Here is a 26,382-nt window from a genome sequence, read left to right as displayed (position 1 = left end):
TTCATTCCTTCCTGGAAGCAGATTCTGGTGTCTTCGAGATTCTTTGTGAGCGAGAGGATAAGCTGGGGGTCGTCGGCGTAGGATACTATGCTGAGCCCATGCTGTCTGACGATGGCGGCGAAGGAGGCCTTGGATTCTGGAAGAATGGACCAAGTGCCAGCCAAGAGAAGGAGCAAAAGGGTTAAGGCAGAGCCTTACCCTCTGACTCAGAAGGAGGATCAGTCTCTTGAGGGAGATGATCACAGTCCTGAAGAAGGAACTGTCCCAGAGGAGCTTGAGCCTGATCAGGTTGAGTTCTTGGGGACAGGGGGTCCTTCCAGGGCAGATCTGAGCCAGGAGCAGCAGAGCTGCCCCTCTCTTGAACCCCTCAGACAGCAAGTTGCTGCTGAGGCTGCTGGGAGTGCTAGTGGTACCCATAAGGTGTATTGGGATGATGGGCTCCTGTAGTGTAGAGACCCCAAGCCTGGTGCTACCAGGAGGTTGGTTATACCTCTGAAGTTCAGGGGCTTCCTATTGACCCTAGCCCATGATATCCCTTTAGCATGTCACCCGGTCCAGAACAAGACTTGGGACAGACTTGTCCCTCACTTTCACAGAACCCACATGTCTGAAGATACAAAGGAGTTTTGACGCTCCTGTGTAACCTGCCAAGCCAGTGGCAAAGCAGGTGGCACTACAAAGACCCCCCTGATACCACTACCTGTGGTGGGGGTGCCCTTTGAAAGGGTAGGGATTGACATTGTTGGTCCCATGGATGCCCAAACAGCATCTGGGCACAGGTTAATCCTGGTAGTAGTGGATCCTGCTCCAGGTACCCAGAAGCTATTCCCCTTAGGACCACTACAGCACCTGTGGTGGTAAGAGCCCTGTTGGGAGTTTTCTCAAGAGTGAGTTTTCCTAAGGAGGTGGTATCAGACAGAGGTACCAACTTCATGTCTGGTTACTTAAGGGCAATGTGGAAGGAGTGTGGAGAGACTTACACATTCACAACACCCAATCACCCACAGTGCAATGGTTCAGTTGAAAGGTTCAACAAAACCTTAACCTCTTGCGTGCCCCGCCCTTTCCCCGCCCTGTGCCGGGCTTTCTATTAGCGGGCGGAGTTCATGACGAGATGGTCTCGTCATGGGCACAGCGCAACCGCGGCCCATGACGAGACCATCTCGTCATGGCACTGAAGGGGTTAAAGGGCATGATTGAAGGGCTCCCAGAAAAGCTCAGGCGAAGATGGGACATTCTCTTGACCTGCCTTTTGTTTGCATACAGGGAGGTGCCACAACAGGGGGTTGGCTACAGCCCATTTAAACTTTTGTTTGGTCACCCTGTCAGGGGTCCATTATGTTTGGTGAAGGAAGGATGGGAGTTACCTCTCAAGCCCCCAAAGCAAGACATAGTGGACTATGTACTTGGTCTCCGCTCCAGGATGGCTGAGTACATGAAAAAGGCAACTAAAAACCTTGAGGCTAGCTAGGAACTTCAAAAAGCCTGGCATGACCAAAAGGCTGTACTGACCATGTACCAGCCGGGACAGAAAGTGTGGATGTTGGAGCCTGTGGCCCCAGCAGCTCTCCAGGACAAGTGGAGTGGACCCCACACTATTGTTGAACAGAAGGGAGAGGTTACCTACTTAGTCGACCTAGGAACTCCCAGGAGTCCCCACAGGGTTCTCCATGTCAACAGGCTAAAGCCATATGTAGAAAGGGCTGACATGGGCTTGCTCATGGCTACTGATGAGGGACAGGAGGAAGAGTGACCCACCCCCTGACCTCCTCTCACAGAACCCTGATGATGGGTCAGTTGATGGTGTGACCTTGGCAGGCAGCCTCACTGCCCAGCGGCAAACTGATTGCAGACAGGTGATCAATCAGTTCAGAAACATGTTTTCTCTGACTCCAAGTCAGACTGCCTGGTGCACTCATGAAGTGGACACTGGGGACAGTCTGCCTATTAATATTAAGATTTATAGGTAACCTAACCATGTCAGGGACTGTATCAGGACAGAAGTCCAGAAAATGTTGGGTTTGGGAGTGATTGAACCCTCAGATAGCCCTTGGGCTAGTCCAGTGGTCCTTGTGCCAAAACCTCACACCAGTGGTGGGAAAAGAGAGATTAAGTTTTGTGTGGACTACAGGGGTCTCAATGCAGTCTCTAGGACTGATGCCCATCCAATTCCAAGGGCAGATGGGCTTATAGATACTTTGGCCTCAGCCAAGTACCTTAGCACATTTGACTTGACAGCTGGCTACTGGCAGATCAGACTAGCTGATGATGCAAAGCCAAAAACTATATTTTTGACCCCAAGTGGGCACTACCAATTTGTGATGATGCCCTTTGATTTGAAGAATGTACCTGCCACTTTCCAAAGGTTGGTGAATACAGTTCTCACAGGTCTAGAGGCCTACAGTGCAGCTTATCTAGATGATATTGCTGTCTTTAGCTCCACCTGGGAGGATCACCTGGTCCACCTAAGGAATGTTTTGGAGGTCCTGCAAAAGGCAGGTCTCACTATCAAGGCCACCAAGTGCCAGATAGGGCAGAGTCAGGTTGTGTACCTGGGCCACCCTGTAGGTGGGGCCAGGTTCGACCACTACAAAGCAAGATCCAGACCATCATGGACTGGGTTGCTCCAACCACCCAGACTCAGGTGAGAGCCTTCTTAGGCCTGACTGGGTACTATAGGAGATTTGTCAAGGGGTATGGATCAAAAGTGACACCCCTGAATAACTTAACTTCTAAGAAAATGCCCAAAAAGGTTCAGTGGACAGCTAGCTGTCAAAAGGCATTTGATGACCTTAAGCACTCCATGTGCACTGCTCCCATTCTACAGAGCCCTGATTACTCCAAGAAGTTCATTGTCCAAACAGATGCATCTGAATTGGGGGTATGGGCTGTACTGTCACAATTGAATGATGAAGGTCGGGATCAGCCAGTAGCTTTCATAAGCAGAAGGCTGACCCCTAGAGAGAAACGTTGGTCAGCCATTGAGAGGGAGGCCTTTGCTGTGGTTTGGGCTCTGAATAAGTTGAGACCATACTTGTTTGGTACTCACTTCCTTGTTCAGACAGACCATAAGCCCCTCTTATGGCTAAAACAAATGAAGGGTGAAAACTCCAAACTGCTTAGGTGGTCCATTTCCCTACAGGGGATGGACTTTACAGTGGAACATAGACCTGGGAGTAACCATGCCAATGCAGATGGACTCTCTAGGTATTTCATCTTAGAACATGAAGACTCAACTGGTCAAGGTTAGTTTAATGTCCCTGCGTTTGGTGGGGGGGGGGTTGTGTAGGAGAGTAGCATCTGCTTCACATGGGTACCCCCACTCTTTGCTGGTGTTTCACTGTTTTTCGACCTTAGGTACATTTCTAATTGGATTCTGGAGTGCCTTATAAGCCCCTAGTATGTGGTATACTATGTACCTAGGGCATAGGTACATCAGAGGCCTACCAGGAGCTGAAGCATGTATTATGCCACCCCTGGGAAGCACTCCAAAATGACACCACAGGTCTGCTACTACAGCCTGGGTATGGTGGTGCTTGCACCCCTTACAGTGGTATAGGTTACCTATATCGCTACCATTGCACACACATATAAAACCTATAAGTCACTCCTATGGCAGGCCTTAACAATCCTGAAGGCAGAGTGCTTGGTTTTTATGTGAGAGGGTGCCCCTGCATGAGCAGAGCCCCTCTGCAGCGTTCGGAGTACCTCCTGTGATGCTGTTTGTGGTCTAGCCTAACCATATACTCTTAAGTGCATTATAACCTCGAAGTAAATGCTAATTTTGGACTGGCTGCACGGAAACATGTTATGTTTGGTGTCAAACGCTTTGGAATACTACCCCCCGCCAGTTCTGGCGGCGGGGGTAGCATTCCACCCTTCGAGAGGGAGAGACATGTTCACACTGGTCCATCCGGTAAAGACTTTCTAAAGCCCTGGCATCACAAAATGGATGCCACTGCCACAGGCACGGGTCTGGCCTCCTGCTGAAACTTCAGCAGGGGAGGCCTGGACAATAGGTTTCCTGTCCTAGGGAGGTGTAATCACCTCCCCAGACAGGCATATGTGTATTGGGGCTGGGCGGGAGCCCTCTCTGGTGCTTTGAAGTCCTGCACTGGGGGCACACTTGGTGTACTTGTGCATAGTCCATTTCAAACTGGTTGCAGGGGCTACCTGCCCCTGCTCTGGCGTGAAACTGGACAAAGGAAATGGGTGTAACCACCCCTCTTTCCAAACCCTCCCATAGGTGGGTCCCTAGGGTATGTCCAACCCCCAAACTTTGTATAAGTATGGGAACCCAGTCATTGAGACTTTAGATTACCCTGGACAAAACTCTTCAACATATATCCTGGACCTTCGACTTTCTATTTCAACTAGAAGACTGAAGAAATCTCCCTTGGGGTCAAGGAGTGACTCTCCACCAAAGAAGCAACTGTCCGGTCTGCAATTCTGAAGCACCCGCCGGATGCCGAAGTCTCTGAATCTCCAGAGGTGGATTTCCAGACTTCCCCGAGGCTACCCTGAGTCCACAGCAAAGCTGAGGCCCGTGGGTGACGTGGAACCATGACCCCTGGACACCGTGATCTTTTGCTGATCCATCATCTTCCTGGTCTTCCTCGAAGTTGTGCTTTGGGCTCCGAGTAGCCCCAGCCTTGAGCACCTCCTGCACCAAAGATTTCTGGCCTCCACGCCATGAGTGACCCGTGGGCTGGTTTCAAGTGTGACCGCTCGAGGCTCCTTCACGATCGCTAACTCGTTGGCTGGTGGGTCCCCACGAAGGCGACTCCTCTTCTGATTGGGCTTTCCTGGTTGCTCCAGACGTGCCCCAACTTACCCTTGCTGGGTGAGTCCCCCAGAACTTGCTGGTCTGCACCAACGTCCTTTCTCTGTTTCCAAGTGACTTGCCGTTGCCAAGGCTTGTTGGGTCCATTCTGGTTGCCAACACCGCAGCACTCAACAGACTTCGTGGGACAGCTCGAATCCAGCTCCTGGTCATCATCGACGCCTCCTGGACCTCGTGGCTGAAGAGTCAAAACACCTGTCAACTCACCTGAAGCACCCGACATCTGTGGGCATTGGACTATCGTGCCCTTGGTCACTGGTAAGTGACCCAGGCTCTGTCCCCTCTGCTTTCAGGCTCCTTCCATCCTAGATCCAGGCTTGGATCTCTCCGGACACTTCTCCTCCTCATGGCAGCAGCACTTCCTGTGCAGCTTTCATTAAAAACAACGACGCGACCCAACACCATTTGACACCTATGCACCCGGCTTCCCTGGGTGAGGTAACTCGAGTACTCTGGTGCTCCCGTGGGTGTGGGCCCTAGACACCTCTAAGTCCAAAAGCGTTCACTCATAGTCATCCTCTAAGTGACCTTAAACTCTTAATTTCCAATCGCGACTTTTCCCATATAAGTTAACTTCGATTCGCGGCTGTGTTCTCCCACTGCACGCGTTCCCCGTGGGTCCCCTGTGTCACTACCTTGGGTGGTTCCTTATAGTCCAAGCACTTCTACAGGCTCTAGGCCTTGTGTCTAGTTCAGCTGTGGTTCTTATGCCACTTTATTGGTATATGATTTGGTATGCCCCTAGGGCCCAAACGTGTATTTGTGCTTTTACTGTTGCATACTGACTTGTAACTTAAGTACTTCGAACTCCAGACTCAATAAGAGACTAGAGGTGTGTGTTTTATCTTAAATACATATATTTTAAATATATACCTGGTGTGGTTGTCCTTTCATTTGATTATTCAAGAGATTATAGACTGGTAAAACAAGCTGCTTTACGTTTCTTCAAGACTTATCCTGAAGGCTGCTCTCCATAGCTACCACTAGGATAGCTTTCAATAAAGGTTGTCTTTAACCTATCACCATAAGGCAGAGCTTTCCAAACTATGTGTCCCGACACAGTACTGTGTCGCCTGCAAATGGTGGGCGTGTCGCGGGATGACACTGGTATTAACGGCCATTTAGCACATAACTGCAGCTAATTAAGAGGCATTCCTTTGAAAGAGTGTCAGCAAACACCGCCGCAGCAGCGCAGACTCAGAGACACTCTGCTCTATGGGGGCCGGGCGATTCACAAGAAAGCCTCATTAACAAGTAAATGGTCTTTGAAAGACCTGCGAAGTGTGTGTGCCCAGGAAGCTGCGGTGAGGTGACAGAGGGTGACAGACAGAGAGGGAGGGAGAGAGAGGGAGAGAGAGGGGGGGGGACGGAGAGAGAGAGAGAGGGAGGGAGACAGAGAGAGGGAGAGAGAGAGAGGGAGACAGACAGAAGGAGAGAGAGGGAGAGAGAGAGAGGGAGACAGAGGGAGACAGAGAGGGAGACAGAGGGTGACAGACAGAGGGAGACAGACAGAGGGCGAGAGAGGGAGACTGACGGATGGAGACAGAGAGGGAGACAGAGGGTGACAGACAGAGGGAGGAGGGCGACAGAGGGAGGAGGGCGACAGAGGGAGGGAGACAGACAGAGGGAGGGTGACAGGGAGGCAGACAGACAGAGAGAGACAGACAGAGGGAGAGAGACAGAGAGAGAGGGAAACCGTGGAAGAGAGAGAGAGACAGAGGGAGAGAGACAGAGGAAGGGAGTCCGGGTTAGACAGAGGGAGGGAGAGGGAGACAGAGAGAGGGAGACAGATAGAGGGAGACAGAGGGAGAAGGAGACACACAGAGAGGGAGACAGAGAGAGAGGGAGACAGACAGCTGGAGACAGAGGGAGAGAGAGAGAGAGGGAGACAGAGAAAGAGGGAGACCGAGGCAGAGGGAGGCAGAGGGAGACAGAGGGAGACAGAGAGAGGGAGACAGAGGGACGGAGACAGAAGTAAGGAGACAGAGGGACAGACAGAGGGAGACAGAGGGCAACAGGCAGAGGGAGACAGACAGAGGGTGGGAGACAGAGAGAGAGGGAAACCGTGGGAGACAGAGAGAGAGGGAGGGAGACAGAGGGAGACAGAGAGAGGGAGGGAGACAGAGAGAGAGAGGGAGACACAGTGAGTGAGGCAGGAGACAGAGACAGAAAGAGAGAGAGGGAGAGAGAGAGAGATAGAGGGATGGAGACAGAGGGAGGGAGACAGACAGAGATAGAGACAGACAGAGATAGAGACAGACAGAGACAGGGGCAGAAAGAGGCAACGACAGAGAAACAGAGAGGGAGAAAGAGGGAGGGAGACAGGGACAGGGACAGACAGATAGAGGCAGAGACTGAGACAGACAGAGAGGCAGAGAGGGAGACGGAGACCGAGGGAGAAAGAGAGAGGGAGACAGAGAGAGAGGAAGACAGAGAGGGAGGCAGAGGGAGGGAGTCAGGGGAAGACAGAGGGAAGGAGAGGAAGACAGAGAGAGAGGGAGACAGAGAGAGAGGGAGACAGAGAGAGAGGGAGACAGAGAGAGAGGGAGACAGAGAGAAAGGGAGACAGAGAGAGAGGGAGACAGAGAGAGGGAGACAGAGGGAGACAGACAGAGGGAGACAGAATCCCCCTTGGGTGGTTTGGGCTCGCTCGCTCGGCAGCAGGCAGACTTTGTGCATGGCTGAAAGGGTTGGCAGTGCGTGAACCAGCCCTTTTTGTGTCATATATCACTGGGGCATGTGTCATTGTGTACATGATTATATTCTTGCTTCAGGCACAAACCTAACCTTACACCCAGTTTTGCCAGTCACTGTCTTTGTTAGAACAGATTCACAATTGCTTTAGTAACCTTGCTGCTTTCTCAAATTTTCTTGAAAATGCACCATTTGCCCACTTTTATTTCACAATGTTATTCCGAACCCCCTTAGGTGGTTCGGGCTCGCTCGCTACGCTCGCTCGCTACACTGCCTTGCTGTGTCCCAAAATGGTGCATCTCCAAAAAGTATGTCACCAACATGAAAAGTTTGGAAAGCTGTGCCATAAGGGGTTGTTTGGACTGATACAAGGTGCCCACTACAACTAGTGGACAGCATATATCAGGCCAACTTCTCACACCGAAGGCACAGGAGTCGCAGGAGGTCCTCGAGCAGCTCATCAATGATGCAGAGGATGCAGTGAGGATGAAGACCTTGGTAGTAACAGATGCTGGAGGCTGGAGCTTCTGTGAGTCCAAAGATCTCTGCAGAAGAGATTCAACAAGCCTTGGAAACTGTAAGTCAATGTGGTGCACAGAGGTACTGCTCCAGCGGTTCCTACGAGGGATACTGGCTTCAAACTTGCTGTGGAGACAGTACAGGCCTCGAGGGAGTTGCAGAACCACCACCTGTGTTACTGAATGTTTCGGAGTCTGTGGGAGCTCAGGAACAGCAGATTGTTCAGCTTTTTTGCCCTGCCTGCAGATGCAGGAGAGTGACTCCTTCGCTCCAAGGGAGATTCCTTCGAATGTTTTGGATGTCCATAGGCCTTGAGAAGAACCTGTTTAGAGCACAGGCACAGACGACACACATGACTGGCAGGACAACGAGACCAGGAGCAGCAGGAGTCTTCCCGGTACAGTCTTGGTTCATAAAAGCGAAGTCCAACAAAGTACAAAGTGCCCAGACTGTTGAAGATGAAGTGGTTTTGGATCTGAATTGTGTCCCATGATGAATTTAAAGAGCCACTCACAGGTAAGCCCTGAACTACCCTAAGTATGAATTGAGACGATTCAGGGGTCCCTCCCAGAGGAGGGGATGGACAGTGGGGAGTCTACTCCCATGTCCTTTGTCCAGTTTCACACCAGAGTGGGAGCCAATGGCTCCCTGAACTGGTTCCAACTGGTGTATGCAAGGAGGACACCAAATGTGTCCTTCAAAGCAGTCTAGTGGCACTGGCAAGCGCCCCCACCCTAGCCCAATAAACCAACTCCTATCTGGGAGGTGGTCATACCCCCATGTGACAGGAAACCTATTGTCCTACCTTCCCCTGCTTGAGCTTGGCTCAGCAGCAGGTCGGCAGCAGCCATAGCTTGCTGTTAGACTCTGGAAGACTGGTCCTGGGAGCACGGAGGGCTTCCCGGAGTAGCCCCACAGTGCATGGAATCATACCTCCAACACTGTTTGCGGTGTTGGGGTATGATTCCAACATGTTTGATACCAAACATGCCAGGGTTCGTTACAGGCAGTTTAGAGTTAGCCATTGGGTGATGACGCATGGCACCCTGCCTTCAGGATTGAAAGGCCTGCCTTGGGGGTGACTTATGGATTTTAAGTGTAGTGACCTCAGATATAAGAAAACCTATATCTGTCCCAAGTGGTGCTAGCACTAGCTTACACAGGCTGCAATGGCAGGCCTGTAGTCATAGTTTGAGTGGTCTCCCATGGGTGGCATAATACATGCTTCAGCCCATGGGGGACCCCTGGTGTACCTCTGCCTTGGGTACCTTAGTACCATATACTAGGGACCTACAAGCGTACACCAGTAGCCAATCTATGGTGTATCTAAGGACTCATCATGGTCCAATTTAGGGAGGAAGCACAGAGACTGGGTGTAGGAAGGTGGAATCTGACTGCATGGTTGCCCCCACTTTTTTTCCTGGTGGTTTGCTGGTTTTAGACTTAGTTTGGCTGGAATCCTACTATTCAGGACCGCAGCTTATCTGCTTTCCCCTTTAAATTGATTACAAGTACTTTAGGTACACTCCAGATTGGATTCTGGGGTACTCTTATAAGTTCCTAGTATATGGTATACTATGTACCCAGGGCACAGGTACCCCAGAGGCCTACCAGGGGCTGCAGCATGTATTATGCCACCCCCGGGAAGCCTTCCAAAATGACACCACAGGACTGCTACTGCAGCCTGGGTAAGGTGGTGCATGCCCCCTTTACTGAGATATAGGATCACTATATCTCTCCATATCACTGCACATATAAACTTATCAGGCACCCCTTTCGCAGGCCTTACCAATCCTGAAGGCAGGGTGCTGGGTTTTATGTGAGAGGGTGCCCATGCATGAGCAGAGCCCCTCTGCAGCCTTCAGAACCTTTATTCTGGGGTTGTTTGTGATGCAGCCAAACCATATACTCTTAAGTGCATTATAACCAAACGGTAAATGCTAACTTTGGAATGGCTGCACGGAAACATGTCGTGTTTGGTGTCAAACACCTTGGAATAATACCCCCACATCAGTAACTGGTGTGGGAGTATGATCCCACCCTTCTAGAGGGAAAGACATGACAGCACCGGTATACCCGGTACCAGCTAACAGAGCCCTGGCATCACAAAATGGATGCTGCCAGCCACAGACACGAGTCTGCCCTCCTGCTGCTGGACAAAACTCTGGCAGGGGAGGCCTGGACAATAGGTTTCCTGTCACAGGGAGGTGTCACCACCTCCCAGACAGGCTTTAGTACATTGGGTCTGGGTGGGTGCACTCCAAGAGTGCTTTGAAGTCTGCACTGTGGGCACATTTGGTGTCCCTGTGCATAGTTCAGCTCAAACCGGTTGCAGGGACTACCAGACCCTGCTCTGGCACGAAACTGGACAAAGGAAATGGGTGTAGCCACCCCTCTTTCCTGACCCTCCCACAGGTGGGTCCCTAGTGTTTGTCCGACCCCTTCTTTGGGTATAAGAAAGGAACCCCTGGCTAGAGGACTTTAGATTACACCTGGACAAAACTCTGATACTGAATCCTGGACCTTCGATGATCTGCATTGAACTAGATGACTGAAGAATCTCCCTTAGAGTAAAGGAGTTACTCCCCTGCAAGGCAGGCACCAAAGACGCATCTGACCGGTTTGCATCTCTGAAACTCCCACCGGAATCTGAAGAATTTTGCAACACAGGAGGTGGGTTTCCATGGTCTTAGAGGTCGATCGGTGCCCACAGCAAGTCTGAGGCCCGTATCCCTCGTGGCGACCATGCAATGCGAACCCCTGGACACCGCGTCAGTTTGCAGAAGCATCACCTTTCTAACAACTCCTGCAGCTGAGCTTTGGGTTACTTGTAGCCCTGACCCCGAGCAGAATTTGCACTGAAGATTGCCCGCCTACACTCCACGAGTGTTCCGTGAGTTGGCCCTTTGTGTTAATTCTTGAGGTTCCTTTGCGATCCCTGGTGAAGGCAACTTTAACTCTAATTGGGCTTACCTGGTTGCTCCAGATGTGCCCTAACTCTCCATTGCTTGGGGAGTCTCCAGGACCTTGCTGGTCCGCACCGAAGCATCTTTTCTCTTTCTGCGTGGGTTGCTGTTGCCAAGGCTTGTTGGGTCCAATCCGGGCACCGACACCGCAGCACTCGACATCCTTTGTGGGACAGCCCGAATCCAGCTCCTGGTTGTCGTGGACGCCTCCTGGTCCTCATGGCTGCAGAGTCAAGCTTCACCTCTTTGCACCTGAATCACCCTACATCGGTGGGCATTCGTCTATCGTGCCACTGGTCACTGGCGAGTGACCTAGACTCTGTCCCCTCTGCTTTCAGGTTCTTCTGATCTTCGATCAAGGCTTTGATCACATCATACACTTTTCTCTTTCCCGGCAGCAGCACTTTGCAGCAGATCGCCATTGAAATCAACGACGATTCCCGACACCATTTGATACCTATGCACCCGGCATCCCCAGGTGAGGTAACTCGAGTACTCTGGTGCTCCCGTGGGTGCTGGCCCTAGAGCCCCCTAAGTCTAAAGGGGCTTGCTCAAAGTCCTCTTCTAGCTGTCCTTAACTTCTAAAATTCCAACCGCGACATTCCCATAGAATAGTACGGGGCTCACGCCTGTGTTCTCACACTGCACACGTCCCCCGAGGGTCTCCTGTGTCACTACCTTAGGTGGTTCCTTGGGGTCCCAGCAATTCTACGTGCTCTAGGCACTGTGTCTAGTCAAGTCGTGGTTCTTATACCACTTTCTTAATATATAGTTTGGTCCGCCCCTAGGGTCCATTGTATATTGTGCTATTTACTGTTGTTTTAGAACTGTATTATTGTGTATCTTGGACTCTAATTTCATAAAGAGATTAGTAGTGAGTGTTTTGAAATAAATACATTTATTTTATATATACCTTGTGTGGTTTAGTGATTCAAGAGGTTATAATCTGGTAAAACAAGCTGCTTTACACTCCTTCAAGACTTAGACTGAAGGCTGCTCTCCATAGCTACCACTAGGATAGCTTTCAATAAAGGTTGTCTTTAAACCTATCATCAATAAGGGTTGTTTGGACTTGTATAAGGAGCCCACCATAACTAGTGGGCAGCATATGCCCGGCCAACTTCTCACACACAGGATCTTCCACCAGAGCCTGATAGGCGGAAGACCACCCAATCAGCCATTCGATACTCCACCCAGGGACTCAGGTCCCACCGCGGGTTCACTTTACAGTCTCTGGCCATGCTGTCCTTCAAATCCTAATTCAGAGGAGGCACCCTCTTTGATTCCAGCAGGGCCCCCATACCAGTACCACTGGGTTCTTAGTCAATCCGTTGCATTGGGGCCACACTCTCTCGCCTGCGTCGACCATGCAGTTTTTAGTTCCTTTCATGTCTCTTACCAAGGGAGCAAAGTTAACTTACTCAGTGTGATTCCAGCTGTTCTGAGGTTCAGGCGTGACTTTATCATAGCAAGGCGGTGGCCGGCTCTCAGCCCAGAAAGGACCGCCCCGGGTCGGGTTACTCCTGCCAGCTCGATCGATTGTTAGAGTGCTGTAACTGTACTCTCAGTTGTTTCATTCCGCAGTGCAACTGGGTTGAATCCATTTAGTTATTGTGTAACAAAACAAAAAAGAAAAACATCAGCAGTAGGCCGGATTATTGCAGAATTTCACTTGATTTAGGCAGGGCTTTAAGTGGGATGAAAACACTGGGGGGAGTGTCTCAACTGGGCGTGGCCAATGTAATTAAGGGCGTGGCTTAAAAACACGCAAGCTAAAAATCTGTGCATAGCATAGTGTGCCGCCTGACTTGTATTCTGCTGTTTCTGTCATTGCATCCAAATATATGATACAACAAGTACCATCATACCTACAACAAGTCTATTGACTTTCTCAATGGTTGTTAGTTGCATAAGATAAATAAGCAGCAACTATGGCTTCTATATAATATTGAAAAAGCTTCCACTGAAAGCTCTGGTGACACCATGACAATGTTGCTGCTCTTGAGTTTCAAAAAGAGAAGGGAAATCCAGAGAGAAAATGACTCTCTTTAAAGGATGTCCCTTCCCTTAAAATGCTCACCTCGCATGACGTCATGCCGTAACTTCTCCACTAGTGATAAGTGAGTGATGTGAGCATGCACACCTCAGTGTGCCTGCTGTCTCTGCAGTCCATAAAAAAATGGACCGGCTGTGCCAGAGCACAAACAGGGCCCGATAGAGACCCGTTTTGAGGCCCCCTTTAAAAAACTGCCGTGCTCCGCACCTGTGAGACCTGGCCCACTTAAAGCCTGGATTTAGGGCAGTAGCCAGCTTACGTTGCCATCTTCCAGTTCAGCACTCTTGTCTTCCATGCATTGCTCTACCTCTGTTGTTTCTCTCTACGTGCTCCAGGTACTTGCTATTTTTGCCATTTCACATTGCCACTTCTCATTAGCTGATACTATCTATTTTGTCTGATGTGCCACACGTATTGCATTTTATGCACAATTTCCCCCACCTTGTTATAATTCGTATCAATAAGGCCTCTCTTGTATGTCTTGGTCGTCCCTTGTGGTCTGTTTTATTTGAAGTATTTGTCATTTACCTGACTCAGACTCCCACAGACGATGCTACTTATCTTCACACCCTTGCTGGATACTAGTCTGCCGCTAAAAGAGGAGTGTAGAGTGAAGGGAGAAAAATAACTGATAAATGCTCCAGATGAAGTAGCCCACATGATAAGCATGACTGAGTGTTAGCAGTACACAATGAACTTCACATCATTCCGTTTCTCCTCAGTTTATACTCCCCTAAACAATGCCCAGACAGGTACGTAGCTGTGTCATAGAGTTTTTATACATTACCCTGAACTCTTGTTTCTTTCCCAGCTGTTTTACATATTCACAATATTTTCCTTATGTAACAACTGCATGCTTTCTTATGTATTCTTTGTTTGAAATTTGTTGTTATTTTTCATGAAGAGACCCTGATGAAGTGAATTCAGCAAAATATAAATTTTTAAAATGCATAGGAGAATCTTCCACTCTTCAATCAATCAATCAAACAGCATTTGTCATGTCCAACTTTGTCACCTCTAGGGATATCTGGGTGATGTGTCTCTGTTGAAGAGCCAGGTCTTGAGTCTCTTTCTGAAGTGAAGTCTGCAGCGAGGGGGTTGTACGGAGCTGGAGGGGAAGGTTGTTCCAGGTCTTGGCAGCAATGTAGGAGAAGGAGCAGTCACCACTGTGACGGATGTGGGGTGTGTGTGTGAGGGTGTGTGAAGAGAAGCACAGGTTTTCAGAGGGTTGGTGGAAGTTCAGTCAATGGTTTATGTAGGCAGGTCCTAGGTCAAGGAGGGCTTTTTAGGTGTTTGTGAGGACCTTGAACTGGCCTCTCTTCTGGATGGGGAGTTAATGGAGGTCTCTCAGGTGGGGGGTGATATAGGTTTGTTTGGGGGAGGTCCAGGATGAGTCTGGCTGCGGCGTTCTGTATGGTCGGGAGTCTTTTGAGGAGCTGGGTGGAGATGCCGGTGTAGTGGGCATTGCTTTAGTCAAGACAGCTGGTGACGAGGGCCTGAGTGACAGTCTTTCTGGTGTTGGTAGGGATCCATCTGAAGATTCTGCGGAGCATGCGAAGTGTGCGGAAGCAGGAGGCGACTGCGTTGACTTGTCGTTTCATGGTCAGTTGGCTGTCGAGGATGATGCCGAGGTTGCAAGCATGGTTGGGCGATATGGTGTAGGTACGGGTTCTTCAGGCCACCAGCGATCGTCCAATGCGGAGGTGTTCTTCCCAAAGATCAGTACTTCAGTTTTGTAAGAGTTGAGTAGGAGGCAGTTGTCTCTCATTAATTTGGCTACTTTGGTCATGGCGTTGAGGAACTTTGTTTTGGCGTTGCAGGTGTCCTCGATGAGCAAGATATTCAGTTGCGTTTCATCTGCGTAGGAGATTATGTTGAGTTCGCGAGATATGACGACGTCTGCAAAGGGGGTCATGTAGATGTTGAACAGGGTGGGGCTGAGGGATGATCCTTGTGGTATGCCACATATGATGTCTTTTGGCGTAGAGGTGAAGGGAGGCAGTCAGATGCTCTGGGCGTGTCCTGTAAGGAAGGAGGTGATCCACTTGAGGGCATCTTTCTGTATGCCTATGTTGTAGAGCCTGTTGCTGAGGGTGTTGTGGGAGATAGTGTTAAACGTCCCGGAGAGGTCAAGGAGGATCAGGGCCACAGTTTCTCAGGGGTTGAACAGTGTTTAGATGTCATCTGTGGTGGCAATCAGTGTGATCTGAGTGCTGTAGTTGGCACGGAATCCTGATTGTGAGGTATCCAGTAGGTGGTTTTGTTCCAGGAATTTGGTGAGCTGCTGGTTGATGGCTTTCTTTTTTTTAACTATTTTTATTTAATAAAACAACAAACTGCTCAGCATTACAGATAGCAATAAGACCATAGTGAGGTACATCACAGCTGTTCATTACTGTTGGCCTAACAGTCGGATACATTCCAACAATATTACATCTCCCCTTCTGCAGCTAGTGGACCCCACGGTCTCCCCTCCTCGGATGATGGCTTTCTTGAGTACATTGGGCGGGTAGGAGATCAGCGAGACCGGACGATACGTTTTGAGATCTCTGGGGTCGGCGGAAGCTTTTGTTAGGAGGGGTCTGACATCTGCTCTTGATGAAGGTTGCTGTGGAGATGGAGGTGTTGAGAATGCTGACGAGTTGCGTGCTGATTGGGTTCATTGCGAGGTTGTAAAGGTGCTGGGGGCAGGGGGCAGTAGGTGCCCCGGAGTGGATGGAAGACATGATGGCTGACGTTGTCAGGGCAGCAAGCGGAGACCAGGTGGTAATGGTTTGGCTGATGTACTCTGGTTAGTTGAGGTTGTTGAGGTTGGTGGGTTGGAGGTTGAAATTGTTGTAGATATGCATACGGCACCTATAGTTGTGAAGTAACCCCTTGTCATTTCTTTCACTCGGAAAAACAAAAAAGTGCCAATCTCTGGGCCCGATTCACAGAACTAACTTAAGACAAAATCCTGAATTTACTACCATTTACTCATTTTGGTAATCTCAGAAGGCACTTACTCATTTTGGTATTCACAGAAGGCACTTACTCATCAATGAGTAAGTGCCTTCTGTGAATACCAAAATGAGTAAGTGCCTTCTGTGAATACCAAAATGGTAGTAAGTTTAGGATTTTGTCTTAAGTTAGTTCTGTGAATCGGGCCCTCTGTTTTTAGTGACATAGTGTATTAAAATAAAAAAGATGTTCTGGACAATGGTCAGAGAAATTACCAGTGTCTGATAATAATTCAAGCATTCCATCCACCTCTTATTTAGTTTTTTCTTATGCCATGCTTGACACCTTCAGACATAGCTGTAAATTTGGAGAGAGAGCTGCACCAAGTGATTAGCTCACATAAAAAGCATTGAGAAAGCCGATAGGTCTAATGTTGAAGGGATATTGGCTCTGCCACTGCCTTTTCTTCTTGCAGTACAGCATCAGTGCCAATATTTTACAACATGAAGAAAATATTTTTTTACAAAAAAGCACAGTTATGTGGCCGCTGCATCATTTTCTAGACATGCGTCTCCATGATGATGCACCTACAAAATAACACGACTGATTGGGCTGCGACATTGCATTTTTTGCCAAAGTTTTAACGGGAGCAGCTTTGAGGAGGTGGGGGTGAAGCTAAATGGAGGGCAGGGAGAAGCACATGGGCAAGAGAGAGCAACATGAGGACAGTGGGGAAGAAGAATGCAGATGAATGACAGCAACATGTAAGAGAGTGAGGACACCGAAGTACACAAGTGAAAGAGTGAGTGACAAAGCACAGCGGGAAAAAGAAGCACATGAGGAAGATGCTAGAAAACACATGCACTCTTATGAAGTGCTTAAACAAAAGCAAAAATATAGCACCCTAAATGCTAACAGTGGAGGGACACAAGTAAAGAGGCTCTCCATTAAGGGGGGAGGGACAAATACAAGATGTACAAGGCTAGCCATCGAATGTCTTAGTGAACAAATGAGAGTGACAGTAAACCCAACCAGTGGTAAGCAATGAATAGGATTTAAGCCCATTGTAATTAGTATACGTCCTTTGCAACCCGACAGCTTGCAGGTTTGACCTAAAAAGTGAGTCCTTTTTAGGTCTCGCCTGACCCAGCGCATGCGCTGGTCTGGCGAGACATATTGAGAGGGCTCCAAAAAGTGCTACCAGGCCAGCCTAGAGCTACAGTGCATGTGCGCGGGCGCGCGCGCCGCGCTTTACCGCGATTACTTTCACTTTCGCGGCCACACGGCCGCTTTGATGTTTGATTGTGATCGCGATCACTTTCACTTTTGCGGCCGCACGCCGCTTTGCATAGCCAATAGGTCTCGCTTTTGGGACCATATAAGTATTTAGTTATGCAACTGTTGCATGGCTAAACACTTATAAGGTCCCAAAGGCGAGACCTATTGGCTATGCCAATACTTGTTATTTCTAGGTAACACTATACAACGGGAAGCGCTCAAGCCCAGAAGTAACTGTCCCAAGTTCAAGAAGATGCATATTTCAATCCCATATTTCCCATAAGAACCCCCATGCTCCAGCTTTCATGGCAACTAAGATGTAACATTTAGCTATCAAAAGAAATGGAAGGTAAATGACACAAAAAAATCATACAAAAATATAATAATTTTCTTTTAAATTATATATAGATTTGTTTTGAATATTCTTTGTTTCAGTACATTAGATCAAATCTCTACATTGGCATCTATTAAAGACAATAGTATTTAATGTGAACCTTTCCCACCGCCAGTGCTCTGACAAAACTCGCTTGAATAAACCAAGAAATGTCCATTTGTCAAAGGCACTGAATTAATTACCAATATTGTTATTCCATGCAGTGGTGTTATTTTATTTTCTAATCAGCCATACACAAGAACGGTTTTTAAATAAAGTACATCCTGAATTCACTTAATGTGGTCTCGGATTTATCTCTCAATTAAAATGCAGTTATTTGCACTTAAAAACAGAATTTGGTTAAGCCAAGAAACTGGGGTTTGAGATGCCCTGGTTATATATTGTGTCGTTCAATCACTGAATGAATATCTCCTGCTCGCTCCCTCAAATATTACCTGACCTAAATTAATTGCTACATTATTTTCAATAAATAAAAATTTAGTCCGACACAATATATATACATGAATAAAAGGCAAAACATGTCTTTCTATTTTTATGTTAATACCACTGCCTTTCCCTGACATCACAAACAGCTGAGTGAGCGGTCAGCACTTCAATGACAGAAATTACATTTATTAGCTAAAACGAAGAAAATACTAATATCCCGTCGATATTGCTATTCTGTTACTAGTCTACAGTGAGAATATGTACACTACATTTCAGCCTGGCTGCAGGCTATGGTTGTGCGAATTTTTTTTTCAAGATTCCATAAAAAATTCTGAAATTTGTTCATGCAGACGCACGCAATTCGCCTATAAAAAAAGTCTTGTGAGCTAAAGACCAAAGAGTGGTTCACATAAAAGACGTATATCAGTGAGACATGTTCTGTGTCAACAAGCATTGCATGTGTAGAACAAATTTCTTGTGTAATACAAAATTCTGAAATTATGCAAATTTCGGGCAGGTCTAAGCAGCCACACAGCACGAAAGCACATTTTAAGATTCTATGGGGCATATTTGAAGAAACGGCGTTACAATTAGCGGCGATAATGGGCTTGATAATATGCCGTAGAGAATTCCAATAGAAGTCCATGTTCTGGTGTCAACATGGGCTTCTATTGGAATTCTTTGGCATATTATCAAGCCCATTATCGCCGCTTTAGCTGCAGTTTTCTGCCGTTAAAGCGGCGATAATTTTAACGCCGTTTCTTGATAATATGCCCCTTAAAAAGGGAAATGTCCGAGCTACAATGGTGAGCTTAACTCTTTTTTGGCTTGTTAGTCCTCATGGGGCGAGTAGAGCCAGACTTAGACATCCTACCTAAACCAGGCTCGTACCCTGATTGGTTAGTCCACCTCCACCGTTAGCCAATATTATGCACAGTGTTGAGATTTTGAGGACTTTTAGTAAATGGTAAAAGAATTGCTGGAAAAGAGAAGGATGCAGTCAGATCTGATATCTATTACTGAACCAGATCCAGGATCCGAGAGCACTCCACTAAAATGTACTGACTTTGTCCCACTGGGATCTTTTAACACCGGGGCACTTCAGCAGCATTCACACTTTGCAGCTTTGTTTCCAGAGGAGCTATCTGGTGGGGGCGAGGGCAGCCTCTTATTTTCAGTTCCAACTGGGCCCATCACATCCCAATTAAAAGGGAATCAGCACTGATGGAGTCTCATCCTGGCTGGTGGTCAGCTTGTGACTTCACAAGTGATCAAGACTCAAACTATGATTTGGAATCAGGTTTTTTACCACCTCAATGCCTTTAAAAAAGGGATATGAACGCACTGTAGGAATGTATCCGTCTACAATAATGATTATTATTATGTATGATGTGTTTGCTACAATCCAAAGGAACCTTTTTAGGAACCTTAGAATAACGAAGGATTGAGAAAGAAAACTCCAAGGGACTGATTTAGAGTGCAGAGAATGCTCTTTACTTCATTCAGGGCCACAAAGTGAAATATTCTGTCGCCCTAATGGAGTGCCCATCCTCCACATTTAGAGATGTCCACTCTTAACAGTGGCAGGAACCGCTGTCATGGCGATTCCTATCAATGAGTTAAAAGTTTGACGGACGGCACTGTCAAAATGACGCACTGTCCCTCAAACTTGTAACTTGTTTAATTTGTTCAAAAACAAAATGCCCACGTGTCGCCCAGCCGCAGTTCTCCAGGTTTCATATTTATGGAGTTCCATTGATATGGATCCTGCGCCATATGGAGCAGACATACACTTTAAATGTTTATTTGCAGTCGGGAGTAGACGAGAGTACACCTTGCCATATGCGCTATGAATGGTTGGTGCCAGACGAAGTTGGGGGAGGGAGGGAGAGATGGGATAGTTGTATTTATATGTCATACACGTACTGTACATGATAATGCACACATACTGTGCAATGATTGCAATGTGCTACGATATAGTGTATCTGCAACATGCCGTAATTGATGGGTTGTAAATTGAAAATTTAATAAAATAGGTTTAAAAAAAAAAATGCCCACGTGGAATTTTGTTTTTGAAAAATCAAACACTGATGACTCTCACGCCAGGGGAGATGTCTTTCATGGCGTAGGAGTCATTTTACAGTTTTAATTGCTCCTTACTGCCAGGTTTTTTACAACAGTAATGGAGAGTGATACCTGTCAATTCGACTACCTACTCTAAAATAGACGGGCGGTCGATTGGCCAAAACTCCTATGGCCTGTACTCCATCGAGCCATCGGAGGGGTATGTCCGTGATGAAGCCAGAGTAGGCTGTGTCGGTGTCATGCTTAAGGTCCGTCAGCCTGGAAATCAGGCCGGCAAACCTTCACTTTGGTGGGGAGAGGACTCTGTAGCAGTTGCGACAGAGTAGCTTCTGTCCAAACTCTAAACCAGCCCCAGGGTTCTAAACGTATGCCTTGCAATATGTATGCAGCTCCTTGACACAAGTTCATAACTCATTAAGCCACATTACAAAGATTATAGCTTGTGACCTGCAAGGAACACAAGGAGCTCTGTAACAAATGCGAAAAACATTTGAATGGTTTGCATCAAATACAAATCTGTATTACAAAAATAAAAAGTTGCAAGTTATATACGTCTATACTATTTTATGATGATGAGTCGAGTCTATGACTAGACTCCACAAATATCTCTCCAGCAAGTGCATTAACTGCCAGAGCTATCTTACCGTTATGAACACTGGAACTTTTTGTTCACACAAAGATCTCTGCAGCAGGTGCTTTAATCCCATAAGATATTTTAAAATGCCGTTTATATGTCACCAATTAAGCTGGATACATTAACTATCAATTGTGTATTCCTGTCAATTTCTTTGTGGTAGTGTTTGTTTACTTTAAAAAAACGTGTACATTAACTGTCAGGATCTACTCCTCATAACTCTGCCCCTTATGACTTCAGTCATTTTTTGGTACCACAACGTGAACTTCAATATATGGAATCCTCACGTTTATTGTTTCCATTTCCAGTGCTGTCTAAAAGAGCAAATTACATGTCCCACAATGCAACTGGTTGTAGACTAAAAGGAAGACGTGTATCCCGACTCTGGTTCCACCTAACGCGTGTCCTAATATCAATCAAGGAAGTGTGTGATGCTCCGGTTCAAGTTGTATCCATGCAGTGTCTTAAAGAAGCTATAGGAACGTTTTTGTTTTATTGAAAAGCCAAAACGTTTTATTCCTCTTGTATGTTTTTCCCTTTTTCTTTTTATTCCTACACCGTTTCCTCATGGTCCTCTCTTCCGGTTGCATATTTCCTTATAATTGCAACCACTGTTACTTCCCCTTTTTAGGTCAATGTTAGCCAAGGCCTTTTGGTTTTTGGGGAAAATAGCCGAAAAAAATATTATTACATACATTTATAGAGGGGCTTGGAGTCAGCTCTCTTATTCCATTGGTCTAATATAGTATAATTGACAATTTCCTTCTGCCCACCCTAGCTTAGAACATGGGGCAAAAGATCAGTCCATTTGTCCAGCATTTTGCCTGGTTACTTATAAGTGCACAGAGCAGCACCAACTGGCAAACCAGCCCTCGCCAGACGATCTCTTTACTCTTCTTTCCCTCCCACCATGATATCTCTTCACCTTCCATTGTCTTTTTGCAACCATCTCCTAGTTTTCTTCCTTATTGGAAAGAAGTGATTGAGCAGTAATTTTTTGTTGTGTGTTGGGAAGTAGTTCACTTGCTTATCAGTGTGCAGGGTCTCTCCTGCCCATGTGTTGGACATTCAGGGCTTATTTACAAGCCTCTTGCGCCGCCAGTATGTCACTTTTTACCATATTCAATGTGACGCACCGGCGGCGCAAGGGGCTTGTAAATGAGCCCTCTGTTTCTGCTGGTGCGCAGAAGTGATACGTCTATTTGCTTTAACATCATCGATTCTTTTTGGGTACCTGCCATAGTCACAGCGTCTTTTATTGTCTGTGGTTTTCACTTTACAGTCAAGGTGGTGGAAGAGTCCTAAGAGCTTTTCTTTATTTGTCGAATTATTGAATTACTTTCTTTGTTGTCAAGGCAAGTGTTGGTTAACTGCTGTGCCAAATCTCCAGCGTCTTCTTTTGTTTGTGGACAAATAGCAGCACATGAGATGAACCATCAAACATCCTGTTACATAGAAGGGCACAGGATATTAGGCTATCGAGGAGGGCTCAAGACCATGGGCAGCACATGCAGAGGAATGTGGAGTCCCAGGCACTGATAAAAGCATAGTTCACTTCCTCAAACTTTCACTGACTCTCTTTTCACTGATGAGGCGTGCTCAGCAGCAGTATTCAGACATGAGCTTTGGGAGAAAGGGCGCAGCACATACTACTGACCACTTTCCTGTGTGAAAAATGTTGCTTTATTGAAACAGGTGCCCATCACAAACTTTCACCTAGCTAACCACTTTACAAAACTAAAACCTCGCTATACATGAACTAACCAAGCTCTTCCCCCACCCTTATGCCCCCCCATTGTGTACCACCCCGCAATTTTTTCATTTAATTTTAGTTCAATTCAACTGTTTTCAATTTTACATTTTCCCTACAGCCTATGCCTGTATGTATAAACCACTAAGTAACCTAATTTCCTAAAATTAGCCTTAACTTCCTGGCTACCTTCCCTTTGCACATGGCTCACCAACTGGCAACACTAACCAAACTTTTCAACTCCTGCAAAACTTTGACGGCCACTGCCACGCATCTGTCTGAAAAGACAACGTATACAAATTACCCCTGCACACCTGTCTCAACAAAGAAGCTCCAACTTGCACCAAGTACTGACAACAGAGGACCCAAACTGTATCTCACAGGGATGGGTGGATGGTGAAATTTGCCACAAACTCCCCCTGCCACCAGTCACCAAGTCGCCTAAACCTAAAATTTTGGAAGGGTGCCCACCTAACCCCACTATATGTACCTTGGACTGTAATTGAGATCCGAAAGTAGCCTAAACGAAATTACAGTTCTTGGACTGCACCACCTTCCCGGACAGCAGTAAGGGTTTCAAAAAACATGCCCGCAGAACTTCCCTCATCTCCCAAAACTTGCACATAGCACATATAGCAGTCAGAGGACCATCATCCCAACTACATTTTATCCTTGAGCGCCCTCTGTTTCTCTGTGGCCACCCCAATGTGGAAAGATTGAGTCCCATACACTGCAGCCAACAGCCCCAGTGCCACTAGCGCTTTGCGGAGGATGTTAACAGCTGAAACGCTGTAACCTTTGCCCCCGACTGGTGACTGAAAACTAATCCGCTGCCGCTCCCACAGCATACAGCCAATTGATCGCACCAAATCACCAGAGATTGCCCCGTCGCATCCACTGAGTGTAACACTACGCTCCACCCTTGTGCCCTTTGATCCGTTTTGGAGCTACTAAGCTATCTCTCCAAACTATTCTCCCACCCCCCCTTAAACGTCCTCCCATAGCACCCCCACCCTGTCCCCTGCCACCCCGCAATTCCGAGACTCGGAAAGCAGTGAAAAACATCCAAGAGATGAGGGCTGAGAACAGACAAGACTCCAGTGGCCCCCTGCACTCCTACGACAATCGCCACAAAACCTTCCAAAACAAATTCCAAGTTAAAGGTTTTCTAGTCCTCCCCAAGTATCCCTGCTCTCACGCCCAACCTTCCAGCATCCTGTGTCCTAGTTCGCCCACTGAGGGTGCATACCTTCACAACAATTTTCCCATAAAGGCAATTCCTGCCAGTTTATCTGTAATGGTAATTCACACAAAAATAGTTTTCTGTTAAGTCCTGTATAAATTGAATCACATCCTCAGTGTGCAACCAGCCCTCCTCCCTGAGCAGTGCCTCTGATACTAAAAATTCCATCCATGCCTCACCGTCAATTTTCTGTGTCGAATTTGTGAGTTAACCTACCACCAGTTGCACCAACCAGCGTTTCCGATCGATGACAACTTCTCCGGCATGTGCAACGGGTCTCTGTTGGTGTCCTTGGCCAACCCACACAATCTCCCCCACTGTAAATGAGACCAAGCATCCGCAATGTCAATCTCCACCCCCAGGCCATGCTGAGTCCTGTCGTATCGCAAGCACCTCAACACAAAAACCTGAAGCAGCTTCAAAACCTGTGCGTCCCTGCAACACGACCTGCACCAATTACATATTTTCTACCCTTAATAGCACCCTCCTTTGCACTAGTTCCACTCCTCACAAGGTAACTGCTACCACCAGAGGGAACAATTCCAAAAACTCTATGCTCCTGCCCCCACCTGTCCACTGCTCTGGCCATGGCTCTGCACACCACCTTCTCTGCCAAACTAAAACTCAAACCACCTGCCTCATCTGAGAATATCTGCGTGTCCCACTCCATGTCATCCCCCTTGCTAAAGGAATCTGACTGAAGGACTGCAGGAAAAAACACCACATGCGAAGATCTTCCTTGACCCCTGCTGATAGCCTCACATGGTGATGTGTCAGTGAGAAACCTGAAAGAGCTAGACCCAGCCTCCTGCAAAATGGTCTTCCTGCCCTGACCACCCTGCATGCATAATTGAGATAACCCAACAATACCTGATCTCCCTCACTTTCACCTTGTCCCTCGGCCGCATGCCTGTCAACGTTAGCATTGTCTCCTTTTTGTCCTGCAGCAATCTCACCTCCATCCTTTGTGAATCTATCTCTGTAAACTTTGTTGCCACCACCATTGGAAGGGGAGCAGGAGCGGGACAGGACTCAAGGTCCCAGGCTTCCTTGCGGCTGCTACCGCCGTCGCCGCCCGCATCACGCGCCCAGTCGCGCTTTAAAAACTGAGCAGGATTCCCACAGCGCGGGAAGCCCTGTAAACTTTGTTGCCACCACCATTGAAAGGGGGAGCAGGAGTGGGACAGGACTCAAGGTCCCAGGCTCCCTTGCGGCTGCTACCACCGCCAACGCCCGCATCACGTGCCCGGAGGCGCTTTAAAAACTCAGCAGGGCTCCCATGGAACGGGAAGCCCTGTAAACTTTGTTGCCACCACCATTGGAAGGGGGAGCGGGACAGGACTCAAGGTCCCAGGCTCCCTTGCAGCTGCTACCGCCGCCGACGCCCGCATCATGTGCCCGGAGGTGCTTTAAAAATTCAGCAGGACTCCCGCAGCTCGGGATGCGCGAGGGTGTGCCCGGGCAAAGCCCAGGCCAAGAGCGGTCCCGTCTGCACCCGTCTGCGACTGACAGAGGCTGGGCAACCCCTCTGACGTGTAGAAGCCAACATGGATAAGCGTAAATTGCCTTGTTTTGACAATCTGCCAATAACAAAAACCAAGATCCCCCGTAATTGTGCCTCCATAATGTCTTACCTAACTAGTGCAGTGGGGGAAATTACCACAGATATCCACAATGTAGAAGCCCAGCTGGGTATGGATGAGGCGATATCCCCCCCTTGGCAGCCTCATGCACCTCAGGAACTGACTTTCTTAATGATACTACAGCGGGGGACGATGGTTCTATTCATGAAAATGACACTATACCAAACTCAGGCCAGGAAACGTCTCTGGGAATTGGTGAAAGTATACCCGTGAGCTCGGCAAGGGAACTATCCGTAGCACCTTTGAAAAAAAGAGGAAAAAAGAACCCAAGGGAGGCTCGTACAAAAAGGACTTTGTCTCCCAGGAGGGACTCAGTAGTCACTGGAATATGGAAGAAAGGCAGCCCTCTCAATTTGGAACTACTGCTAGTTCTAACACATATTGACACTTTATTTGAGACATTGAGAGTGGAATTAATTAATTGTATGAAATATGGGGTTGATGGGATTATGAAGAAGCGGTTACATTTTGAGAGAAAATGGGAGGGGGTGGCCTGTCCTAATACTATAGAGAAGGAGAAGGGCGAGAATGGAAATCGGATAACTTCTTGTAAAAATATCAATCCAATTGAAAATAGGGTGTTCGCCACCAGGAAAAATGGTGCTAGTACCTCTCGTCTTGGCCCCAAGAAGCTTAATAAACCCGCCCAGGGCCCCAAAACAGATCCTAATCAGCTGAATTATTATGGAGCTCACTGGAGAGCTGATGTTAGGCCCACACCTGGCACAACCAACCTGATTGGTATGAACAATCATGTAAGGCTCCATCTACCCCCGGAGGCCACACCTTTGGTAGCAGGACTAACTGGGGTACCCCCTCTTAAGGTGAATGTTGGGGAAATAACAGGACAGCTAATACACAAAGTTAAATCTTGGTGTTCTAGGCACTCTGAGGGGGGCCTGAATTCGTCA

General features: G+C 47.7%; 1 protein-coding gene across 4 annotated transcripts in view; it reads left to right on the top strand.

Annotated features, from left to right (window-relative positions):
- The window catches only part of LOC146784025 (SEC14-like protein 2), a 418,275-nt gene that overhangs the window by 33,436 nt on the left and 358,457 nt on the right, over positions 1-26,382 (top strand). The window lies entirely within an intron of this gene.

This window comes from Triturus cristatus, chromosome 11 (assembly GCF_964204655.1).
Source record: "Triturus cristatus chromosome 11, aTriCri1.1, whole genome shotgun sequence".
In the NCBI taxonomy this organism is placed as follows: domain Eukaryota; kingdom Metazoa; phylum Chordata; class Amphibia; order Caudata; family Salamandridae; genus Triturus; species Triturus cristatus.
This window is presented reverse-complemented; position numbering and strand designations above follow the sequence as displayed.